The following is an 11,157-nucleotide window of genomic DNA, read 5'->3' as shown; positions in this document are numbered from 1 at the left end:
TTTGTACTTCTGGTCTTTTCAGCCAACCCTGGATCTTGTCCCATCTCCTGGGACACTGGTTCTCTGTCACTTGCAGCAATGTCTGCATGCACCAGGCCTTGATTATATCCAATGGCTGTTCAGCTACAGTGCTATATAGCCAGTTGTGTTAGCTGGGTCCCTAAGTAAATTTTCTGGACTTATGAAGAAATTGGGATTTTGAATGCCATTTGAAATGGAACCTGTTCATATACAGGGAACTTACTCTCCTGCTAAGACCTGTGGGTACAAATGTGAACACATCACCTCCAGGTCCAAGGATGCCACATTCTTGGTTGGAATTTTAGAGGAAACACAAGATCTCCCTATTCTAGCCATCTTAGTGCTTCAAAGGACCTTGATCAAGAACAAAAATATTAAAGTAATACTAGTCATCATATTTCTACCCACTTCAAGAAGTGTTGATTAAGCTCCTCAGTACTGGATCTTGTTATACTGATGGGCTGAATAGAGAAGTGATGTGAACAGAAGTAAGGAAGGTGAGACAGGTAGATCAGAATGTGAGGTAACAAAGACAAGATATTTAAGAAGCTGAGGTATTGATAGAGATTTGGAACCAGAATTGGAAAAGCAGTTTTCAAAACAAATGGTCATGCGGTATGTATAATTCTCACTTCAGTCCTTAGAAGACCTCTACTGACCAGAGATCAGTACTCTGATCTGATCTGATCAGATCGCTACTGTCATTTTTTTTTTTTCCTGGAACACAAGTCATATCCATCTATCTGTTTCTCACTGCTTCTCCTTTTCCTGGCTCCAAAACTGTGTGCAGCAATTCAGTCTGATCCATCCAGAAATGTTTTTTCTCTTTGAGCCAAGGGCTTAGAGCTGCCTACAAAATTCTCTATTCTCTACTCCTTTTCAAAACCAAGTGTATTTTGTAATGTGGCAATGTTCCCAGTAGTTAAAAGACTGCATTTCCTACCTGCCTGTGCTCTTGGTCATGACTGGTGACTTTGTGATATAGCGAACCTGTAAGAGGGATTTCTTGGAAGGCTGCTTTCAAGGAGCTGACTCAGCTAAGAGATGAGTCTCTTCCCCTCCCCACCATCTGCCAAATTGCTGTCTGGATTTCACTTGTGATGGCTGGAACACCTGCAGTTGTATTGGACCACCAGATAACGTTGGAGATGGACTCCACTCAAGCTCTGGATGGCCCCCTCCAGATTTGTTTCAGAAGAAGAAAATTCAAGTTTATCTTGTTAAAATTATGGTGTTTTAGGTTTTTGCAATGTGCATCCAAACTTAATCTTGATACTACTATGTGGTTAATATGGTATAGCCTTGTTATTTTGTTGGGTTTAGTGAATATATTTATTTTTTAAATTTGTTTTATCTTTATTTTATAAATTGATTCATAAACCACAGTCATACCTAAGTTGTATAAATGCAGAATAATGATTTCAAACATGCTTTCTTATAGATTTTGAATTTTTAATCTTTATCTTTTTCTTTTCTTTCTTGTTTTCTCTGTATTTGTTCAGTCGAGGCCATATCCTCTCATAATCACATCTATATGCATATCTACAGGCTAAAACAGGCTGAGAGCATGGTAGAGAGAACCAAAGAAGAACAAAGCACAAGGACATGAATGAAGGGTGGTGGCCCTTGTTATTCATCATGAATGTTTTACAGTAGGATCACATTCCCCTGCCCTCCTGTGTGCCCACCACCCCCAGGTTTGCCATGACCATGGAAGTTACTTTGGCCAGTGGAATTAGAGTAGAAGTGATACATCACCTCCAAATAGAAGTATTGTCTGTCCCACAGCTGGAAGACAGATGTAATGACAGGATCTGGAGAAGCTACGTTAGACCAGAGGTAAGTATCACAGGTGGAAGATGCAACAAGAAAGAAGTGGGTCCTCATCACTGTGGAGTGACCTGGACTATTATTATAAGAACAAGAGATGAAATTGTATTTAAGTGTATTTAAAACAATGTTATTTAGGGTCTGATTACAGAAGTTGAACCTGTAGCCTAGCACTCATAATAGAACAACTGATCTTTGTGTTAGCCTTGTTTTGACATTAGAGTCTGGTATAATGAGACAAGATCTACTGACGTATACTTACAAGTGAGTCAAGTGACAGCCCTGCCCTCTGGAAACTGTGATCTAGTGTGGGTTTCAGAAACTCAAGTAAGAACAAAGCCACATGGCAGGGACAGCTTCAAGATGCTGTAGGAACACTTAGGAGGGGAACCTAAATCAGTCCTGATCTCAGGAGGTTGCTTGCAGTAGGGGACAACACTCTATCAGTCTCCTCAAAAATAGGCCATAGTGCCAAGTTTCATGTAAAAGTGATTGATTTCCAAGTCCCTCCCAGAAGGATTTCCCTTTTAATCCAGTGATTAGGAGTCTATCTGCTGGGTGCTTGGAATATGCATTGGAGATCTGGTTGGGGAAGATTCCAGATGCCGCAGGCAAATTAAGCCAGTGGGCCACAATTACTGAGCCTGTGTGCCCTAGTATCTGTGATGTGCAACATGAGAAAACACTGGAATGAAACACCCAAGCACAGCAACTACAGGGTAGCTCCTGCTCACTGCTGATAGAGAAGACTTGAGCAGTGAAGACCGAGTGCAGCCAAAACTTTTTTTTTAATTTCTGCAAAAGAAACCAGTGAGGTCACAGGGGAAGAAGGACAGGAGAAAGGATGAAACCACCCCTGGTCTGATTCCTTGCAAGTCTTGGAGAGGGAAGCTGCAGCCTGTTCCCACAAGGAACTCTGAAACATAAGTTGTGCCCCAAGCCAAGGCTAGGGAGCTGATATTTCATACTCCCTCCAACACCTACCTCTCATTCTTCAACTAACACCTAGCTTATGTCTACAGGCCATTGTATTAGATCCTCTAAAGACAAAATCAAAGATGACACTATAAGAAAAAGGATACCAAAGCTCAGGAAAATGCCATCTCGGATAATGTCAAGATTTCTACACTACTCTGCCCTCTGCAGCATCATATCTGGAAACCTGTGAGTATAAAGAGCCCCACGGGTCTCTAGATGTAATCTTTTTTTTTTAAGTGGCTTTAATTTATATAGGACTATAGTTGATTTACCATATTGTGTTAGTATTAATTGTATGGGGAATTAATTCCATTCTACATACACATGCATCCATTCTTTTTAGATTCTTTTCCCATACCTGTTATAGAATATTGAGTAGAATTTCTGTGCCATATAGTAGGTCCTTGTTGATTATCTATTTTATATGTAGTGATGTGATTATATTAATCTCAAACTCTCAATTTATCCCTCTCCCACCTTACACTTTGCTAATTATAATTCTGTTCTTGAAGGAGGGAAGTACAGGCAGTGTCTACGGGCTCTTTAATGGATCAGGCTCTGTGCTTGTGAGAGTGGAGTGGCCAGGGAAGGTAAGCGTGAGAGAGACTCATTTGAGATGATGCTAAATGTTGAGAAGGAGCCAGCCATGCAGAAAGCCAGGAGAAGAATATTCTAGATGCAGGAAACAGCCACTACAAAAGCCTAAGGTAACCAAGCTTAATAAATGACTACTCTTCCACCTACAATCTTCCTTCCACACTTGGAAGATGGTCACAGCTCACCCACCAGCACCTCATTACATACTTCACTTGTGAGTTACCAGCAATGCACCATCTCATCCTCCCCAGAAGGGAGACTGAGGTTGTCACAGGGCTGCTGTACTCAGGATTGTGTACACAAACTGGTTATCACCAGGGGAATCAGGTGCCAGGGTCACCACCAGTGACTCTATCTATGTGTGCTTGTCCTCAGGGGTGGAAATTCCAGGGAACTGATAGAGCCAAGAAACAGGGAATCGCTCTTGTCTCATCTTGCCCTGTGTGATCCTGTGGCCCCTGACCACACTGCTCTCTGCCCAAAATCTCTTTCCTCTACTCCTTCTACAAAGGTGACTCACATTAGCAACTGACCCTGAAGCCTGGTGGCTGGTATATAACTCACAATCAGCAGACCCAGAAAAGCCCAGCCTTGCGTTTTGTCTCTTTTACCCAATCAGATCCATAAATCAAAGTCCCCAAAGAACATGACTGGTTCACCCCTTCTCAAAGCCTTCAAACTGCCAAGGTCTTTTTTCAACATCAAAGAGGGAACGCATCCCTTAAATCCAGGTTAGTTGCAGCCCGCTGAATCTCACTCAGCCAAAGGTTCCCTGAGGAAGGAGGAAGACACTGCATCTAAGCTGCCAGAAGTCTGAGAAGAAAATGTTACTTGGTGTGAACCCAGGTCGATTTGACCCAGTTTCCCAAGGGTCTGTGTTGTGTGAATGAGGAGCCAGAGCTCTGGGGCTGCTGAGCTGTGAGTGAGTCAGGCACCACCTGCGTGACAGCCTCCAAGGGCCGCTCCAGCTGGGGCTGCCCCCACTGTGCCTGGAACCCAGCAGAACCAGCTCCAAGTATTGCTTTCCTGCTTCTACATGAAGGCATGTCTGCTGATAGAATCAGAGCCAGATTTGTGGGTCAAGGGAAAAGGAACTTTCACTCTGGTGTCGGCAGACCTCTAAGAATGGCCTAGCAGTAGATACAATTGATGATATTTCCCTTCCTGGAGCTCTCTCCTCCACCCTGAGAACCAGAGGACCTGGGTCCCAGCACTTCCCCATCCCACCTAGAGCATTAGGGTGAGCCATACACCCCAGGATTTGGTTTCCCAGCTCTTGAATGAGGGATACTGGACTTGTTTCAGAACACTTGCTCCAGACTGAAGTTCAATGTCAATCAGTGAGCAAGTGGCTCAGAGGTGCATGTCGCTGAGGGTGCTGAGGCTGCATCTGGTATGCAAGGGGCTGTGACTGCTTGGTGATGTCCATGGATCCTGAGCTCAGAACAGGAAGTGGTAGACCACTTGGACACAGCTGCTGTGACACGGAAAACCTTAGAGGCCTTGGCCCCGGAAATTTTCTGCCACTTGGGTTCTGTGGGATGAGATCAAGTAGTTATAAGTCAGAAGTTATCAAGTGGGAAGGCTGTAGATTTCAGCAGATACTCACGTTGGGCTGTTGAATCAGCTCCCTAAAAGAATTATGGAAACAAGATGCAAGAAGATTCTTGGATAAATTTCATAATATTTTAAATATTTTTGAATAGGTCGTCTTTTGGATGACCTGCCATGTTGCTGACTGGCTGGGGATGATGCCCACAGTTAGAGTGGAATCAAAGGGCCCCTGGGGAGGCTGTCCCTCTCCCTGTGACTCATTAGCAGTGAGTACAGCTCTATCCCCTCCATGTCTAGAGCAGGAATTCAAGCAGGAAGGAAGTGTCCTCCAGCAAGTTTAACCAGAAGACCCAGGTAATTCTTGCCCTTTGATAGGAACCATTCTTTCCCAATGCTTCTTCCTTCATATGTCCTGAGCAACCTGCCCACCTCTTGGTGACTAGGTTGTGAACTCCTCCACCCTCCTCTTCAATCTATCCCCACAGGCCCACTTTGGCTTCCTCCCTACCCAGGCCCTGCCCATCACCTGCTGCTGCTGCTGCTAAGTCGCGTCAGTCATGTCTGACTCTGTGTGACCCCATAGACGGCAGCCCAACAGGCTCCTCTCTCCCTTGGATTCTCCAGGCAAGAATACTGGAGTGGGTTGCCATTTCCTTCTTCAATGCATGAACGTGAAATGTGAAAGTGAAGTCTCTCAGTCGTGTCCAACTCTTAGCAGCCCCATGAATTATAGCCTACCAGGCTTCTCCGTCCATGGGATTCTCCAGGAAAGAATACTGGAGTGGGTTGCCATTGCTTTCTCCATGCCTATCACCTGCAGATAGCACTAAAGAAGAGAAAACCAGGGAGGGGTGGTCCAGTTAATTCTTTCTAATAATAACCACATTCCTTCTTTCTCCAGACCCTGTCCTGAATCATTAAGATTTCCAGCTGGATAACTAAGCAGCTTAGCACAGGAGTAGAGATGCAGATAGTGGTGGGGGTAGAGTTGTTAGGTGCAGTTGGCAATTTTCAGATGACAGGAGAAGACCTGGAATAATGAGCATGTGTGTCTCCAACCACTGTCTCACTGGGAGCCTGCCTGAATCTGCTACCTTGAGCCCCACAGTGTATCACTAAAGACAGAAACTTCAAAATGGACATTGTGTAAATTTCTTATTACAAAATGGTTTCAAAGATAACAAATACAAGAAAGAATAGTGTCATGAACCCTGTATTTCATCATTTGGCATCAATAACTACAAAGCTACTCTTAGTCCCACAGACTGTCATAGCCTGGAGACTATGCAAGATCAAAGTGGTGGGCAGTTGGGTTCCTGGTGAAGATACTCTTGATTTGCATCAGTTCTCTTCTTACGATGTTCTCATATGTGATGTGGGAGCGGGAGGAGGAAGAGGGAGAAGAGAGAAAAGAGGTAGAGGCTAATCCCATCATGGGGGCCCCACCATTTAAATCCCATGTCAACTTAGTACCTCCTAAAGGCAATACCTCCTAATACCATCACATCAAGATTTAAGGATCAGAATTTGGGGATGGACACAATTCAATCCATTGCAGCTATGCAGATCTGCTTTTAAATCAAGACAAACCCTCGTTTAATTTCCTGTTTTTACAGTTTATTCATTTTTCCTGAAGCATTTTAAGGAAGAGATGACCATTTCACAAACTATACATAATGAGTATTTGTGGGAAAATGCTATTATGTACAAAATACGGTATTTTGTTCCAAAGAAAATAAACATCTCATACTGATAGCTTATGGTGAACAATGTCAGATTCATGATCTCTGAAGAAGATTTAGCTTTAGGACCAGGAATCGGGCTTGATCATTCAAGAGCTTTTGTGTAAGAGTTTTTAAAATAAGTGAGAGACAGGGAAAGTTTCTGACACAGACATCAAAAGGGGGCAGAGAGTGCCCCACTCACTAGTCTTCAGCAAGGGAATTATATACTTTTTTAATTTAGTGATTACAATAAATCAAAAGAATGTCTCGAGGTTGTAAAATTTTACCAGACCCACTCCTACAATTTACATTTTAGGATAATAGGACTAGAACTTAACAATAGAAAGATCCTACCAGACCCACTCCCATAATATACATTCTAAGATAGCAAGCGGAGAAGGCAATGGCACCCCACTCCAGTCCTCTTGCCTGGAAAGTCCCATGGACGGAGGAGCCTGCTAGGCTGCAGTCCTTGGGGTCGCTAAGAGTCAGACACGACTGAGCAACTTCTCTTTCACTTTTCACTTTCATGCACTGGAGAAGGAAATGGCAACCCACTCCAGTGTTCTTGCCTAGAGAATCCCAGGGATGGGGAGCCTGGTGGGCTGCCATCTATGGGGTCGCACAGAGTCAGACACGACTGAAGCGACTTAGCAGCAGCAGCAGCAGTGAGATAGCAAGATTAGTCAGAATCAGGAAGGAGAAACTGTCCTCAAGCAGGACACATTCAGTTCATTTCAGTTGAGTTCAGTCACTCAGTCATTTGTAACTCTTTGTTACCCCATGGACTGCAGCACACCAGGCCTCCCTGTCCATCACCAACTCCTGGAGTTTACTCAAACTCATGCCCGTTGAGTTGGTGATGCCACCCAACCATCTTATCCTCGGCTGTCCCCTTCTCCTCCCAAATTCAATCTTTACTGGCATCAGAATCTTTTCAGATGAGTCATTTCTTCACATCAGGTGGCCAAAGTATTAAAGCTTAGTTTCAGCATCAGTCCTTCAGGACTGATGAATGAATATTCAGGACTGATTTCCTTTAGGACTGACTGGTTTGATCCCCTTGTAGTTCAAGGGACTCTCAAGAATCTTCTCCAACACCACAGTTCAAAAGCACCAATTCATTGGTGCTCAGCCTTCTTTATGGTACAACTCTCACATGCATACATGACTACTGGAAAACCATAGCTTTAACTATGCAGAACTTTGTGGCAAACTAATGTCTCTGCCTTTTAATATGCTATCTCAGTTCAGTTCATTTCAGTCACTCAGTCATGTCCGACTCTTTGCAACCCCATGAATCGCAGCACGCCAGGCCTCCCTGTTCATCGCCATCTCCCGGAGTTCACTCAGACTCACGTCCATCAAGTCAGTGATGTCATCCAGCCATCTCATCCTCGGTCATCCCCTTCTCCTCCTGCCCCCAATCCCTCCCAGCATCAGAGTCTTTTCCAATGAGTCAACTCTTCACATGAGGTGGCCAAAGTACTGGAGCTTCAGCTTCAGCATCATTCCTTCCAAAGAAATCCCAGAGTTGATCTTCAGAATGGACTGGTTGGATCTCCTTGCAGTCAAAGGGACTCTCAAGAGTCTTCTCCAACACCACAGTTCAAAAGCATCAATTCTTCGGGGCTCAGCCTTCTTCACAGTCCAACTCTCACATCCATACATGACCACAGGAGGTTTGTCATAACTTTTTTCCAAGGAGCAAGTGTCTTTTAATTGCATGGATGCAGTAACCATCTGCAGTGATTTTGGAGCCCAAGAAAAGAAAGTCTGTCACTGTTTCCATCTTTTCCCCATCTATTAACCATGAACTGATGGGACCAGATGCCATGATCTTAGCTTTTTGAATGCTGAGTTTCAAGCCATCGTTTTCACTCTCTGCTTTCACCTTCATCAAATGGCTCTTCAGTTCCTCTTCAAGTGATGTCATCTGCATATCTGAGCTTATTGATATTATTCCCTAAAGTCTTGATGCCACCTTTTTCTTCATCCAGCCCAGCATATTCTGTTTTATTCTGCATATAAGTTAAATAAGCAGGGTGACAATATACTGCTTTGATGTACTCCTTTCCTATTTGGAATCAATGCATTGTTCCACATCCAACTGTAGCTGTTGCTTGACCTGTCTACAGGTTTTTCAGGGGCAGAAAAGTAGGTCTGTTATTCCATTCTCTTTAAGAATTTTCCTGTTTGTTGTGATACACATGTTCAAAAGTTTAGTGTAGTCAGTAAAGAAGTGGGTATTTTTCCAGAATTCTCTTGCTTTTTTATGATCCAATAAATGTTGGCAATTGGATATCTGGTTCCTCTGCCTTTTCTAGATCCAGCTTGAACATCTGGAATTTCTCAGTTCATGTGCTGTTGAAGCCTAGCTTGGAGAATTTGAGCATTACTTTGCTAATGTGTGAAATGAGCAATTGTGCAATAGTTTGAAGATTCTTTGCAGTGCCTTTCTTTGGAACTGGAATGAAACTGACCTTTCTAGTCCTGTAGCCACTGCTGAGTTTTCCAAATTTGCTGGCATATTAAGTGAAGCACTTTTACAGCATCATCTTTTAGGATTTGAAATAGCTCAACTGGGATTCCGTTACCTCCATTACCTTTGTTCATAGTGATATTTCCTAAGGCCCACTTGACTTCACACTCAAGGATGTCTGATCTATCAGTCAGTTCAATTCAGTTCAGTCACTTAGTTGTGTCCAATTCTTTGCAACCCTATGAATCGCAGCACGCTAGGCCTCCCTGTCGATCACCAACTCCCGGAGTTCACTCAAACTCCTGTCCATCGAGTCAGTGGTGCCATCCAGCCATCCCATCCTCTGTCATCCCCTTCTCCCACCCCCAATCCCTCCCAGCATCAGGGTCTTTTCTAATGAGTCAGCTGTTCACATCAGGTAGCCAAAGTATTGGAGTTTCAGCTTCAGCATCAGTCCTTCCAGTGAATACCCAGGACTGATCTCCTTCACTCAAACTCCTATCCATCGCATCGGTGATGCCATCCAACCATCTCATCCTCTGTCTTCCCCTTTTCCTCCTGCCTTCAATCCTTCCCAGCATCAGGGTCATTTCCAATGAGCTGGTTTTTTGCATTAGGTGGCCAATTGCATTGGAATTTCAGTTTCAGCATCAGACCTCCCAGTGAATATTCAGCCCTGATTTCCTTCAGGATGGACTGGTTGGATCTCCTTGCAGTCCAAGGGACTCTCAAGAGTCTTTTCCAACACCACAGTTCAAAAGCATCAATTCTTTGGCACTCAGCTTTCTTTGTAGTCCAACTCTTACATTCATACATGACCACTGGAAAAACCGTAGCCTTGACTAGATGGACCTTTGATGGCAAAGTAATGTCTCTGCTTTTCAATATGCTACCTAGGCTGGTCATGACTTTGCTTCCAAGGAGTAAGCGTCTTTTAATTTCATGGCTGCAGTCACCATCTGCAGTGATTTTGGAGCCCCAAAATAAAGTCTGACACTGTTTCCACTGTTTCCCCATCCATTTCCCATGAAGTGGGACCAGATGCCATGATCTTAGTTTTCTGAATGTTGAGGCTGAAGCCTACTTTTTCACTCTCCTCTTTCACTTTCATCAAGAGGCTCTTTAGTTCTTCTTCACTTTCTGCCATATGGGTGCTGTCATCTGCATATCTGATGTTATTGAGATTTCTCCCAGCAATCTTGATTCCAGCTTGTGCTTCTTCCAGCCCAGCGTTTCTCATGATGTACTCTGCATATAAGTTACATAAGCAGAGTGACAATATGCAGCCTTGATGTACTCCTTTTCTTAATTGAAACCAGTCTGTTGTTTCATGTCCAGTTCTAACTGTTACTTCATGACCTGCATATAGGTTTCTCAAGAGGCAGGTCAGGTGGTCTGGTATTCCCATTTCTTTAAGAATTTTCCACATTTATTGTGATCCACAGTCAAAGGCTTTGGCATAGTCAATAAAGCAAAAATAGATATTTTTCTGGAACTCTCTTGCTTTTTCCATGATCCAGCAGATGTTGGCAATTTGATCTCTGGTTCCTCTGCCTTTTCTAAAACCAGCTTGAACATGTGGAAGTTTACAGTTCATGTATTGCTGAAGCCTGGCTCAGAGAATTTTCAGCAGTACTTTACTAGCGTGTGAGATGAGTGCAATTGTGCAGTAGTTTGACCATTCTTTGGCATTGGCTTTCTTTGGCATTGGATGAAAACTGACCTTTTCCAATCCTGTGGCCACTAATGAGTTTTCCAAATTTGCTGGCATATTGAGTGCAGCACTTTCACAGCCTAATCTATACTTGAGCTAAAAATTGTTATTGGAATATTTCATATGCAGATATATATCTCTTATGATACTACTTCATGAGGCTCATATTTTTCTGCTGCCTCACTTTGGTAGATGCTGGAATGCAGTGGGTTAAGATGTTGCCAACCTCATGAATCCACTATGAACATCCCCTTCTA

The sequence above is a fragment of the Ovis aries genome, unplaced genomic scaffold (genome assembly GCF_016772045.2).
Source record: "Ovis aries strain OAR_USU_Benz2616 breed Rambouillet unplaced genomic scaffold, ARS-UI_Ramb_v3.0 scaffold_87, whole genome shotgun sequence".
Taxonomy (NCBI): Eukaryota; Metazoa; Chordata; class Mammalia; order Artiodactyla; family Bovidae; genus Ovis; species Ovis aries.
This window is presented reverse-complemented; position numbering follows the sequence as displayed.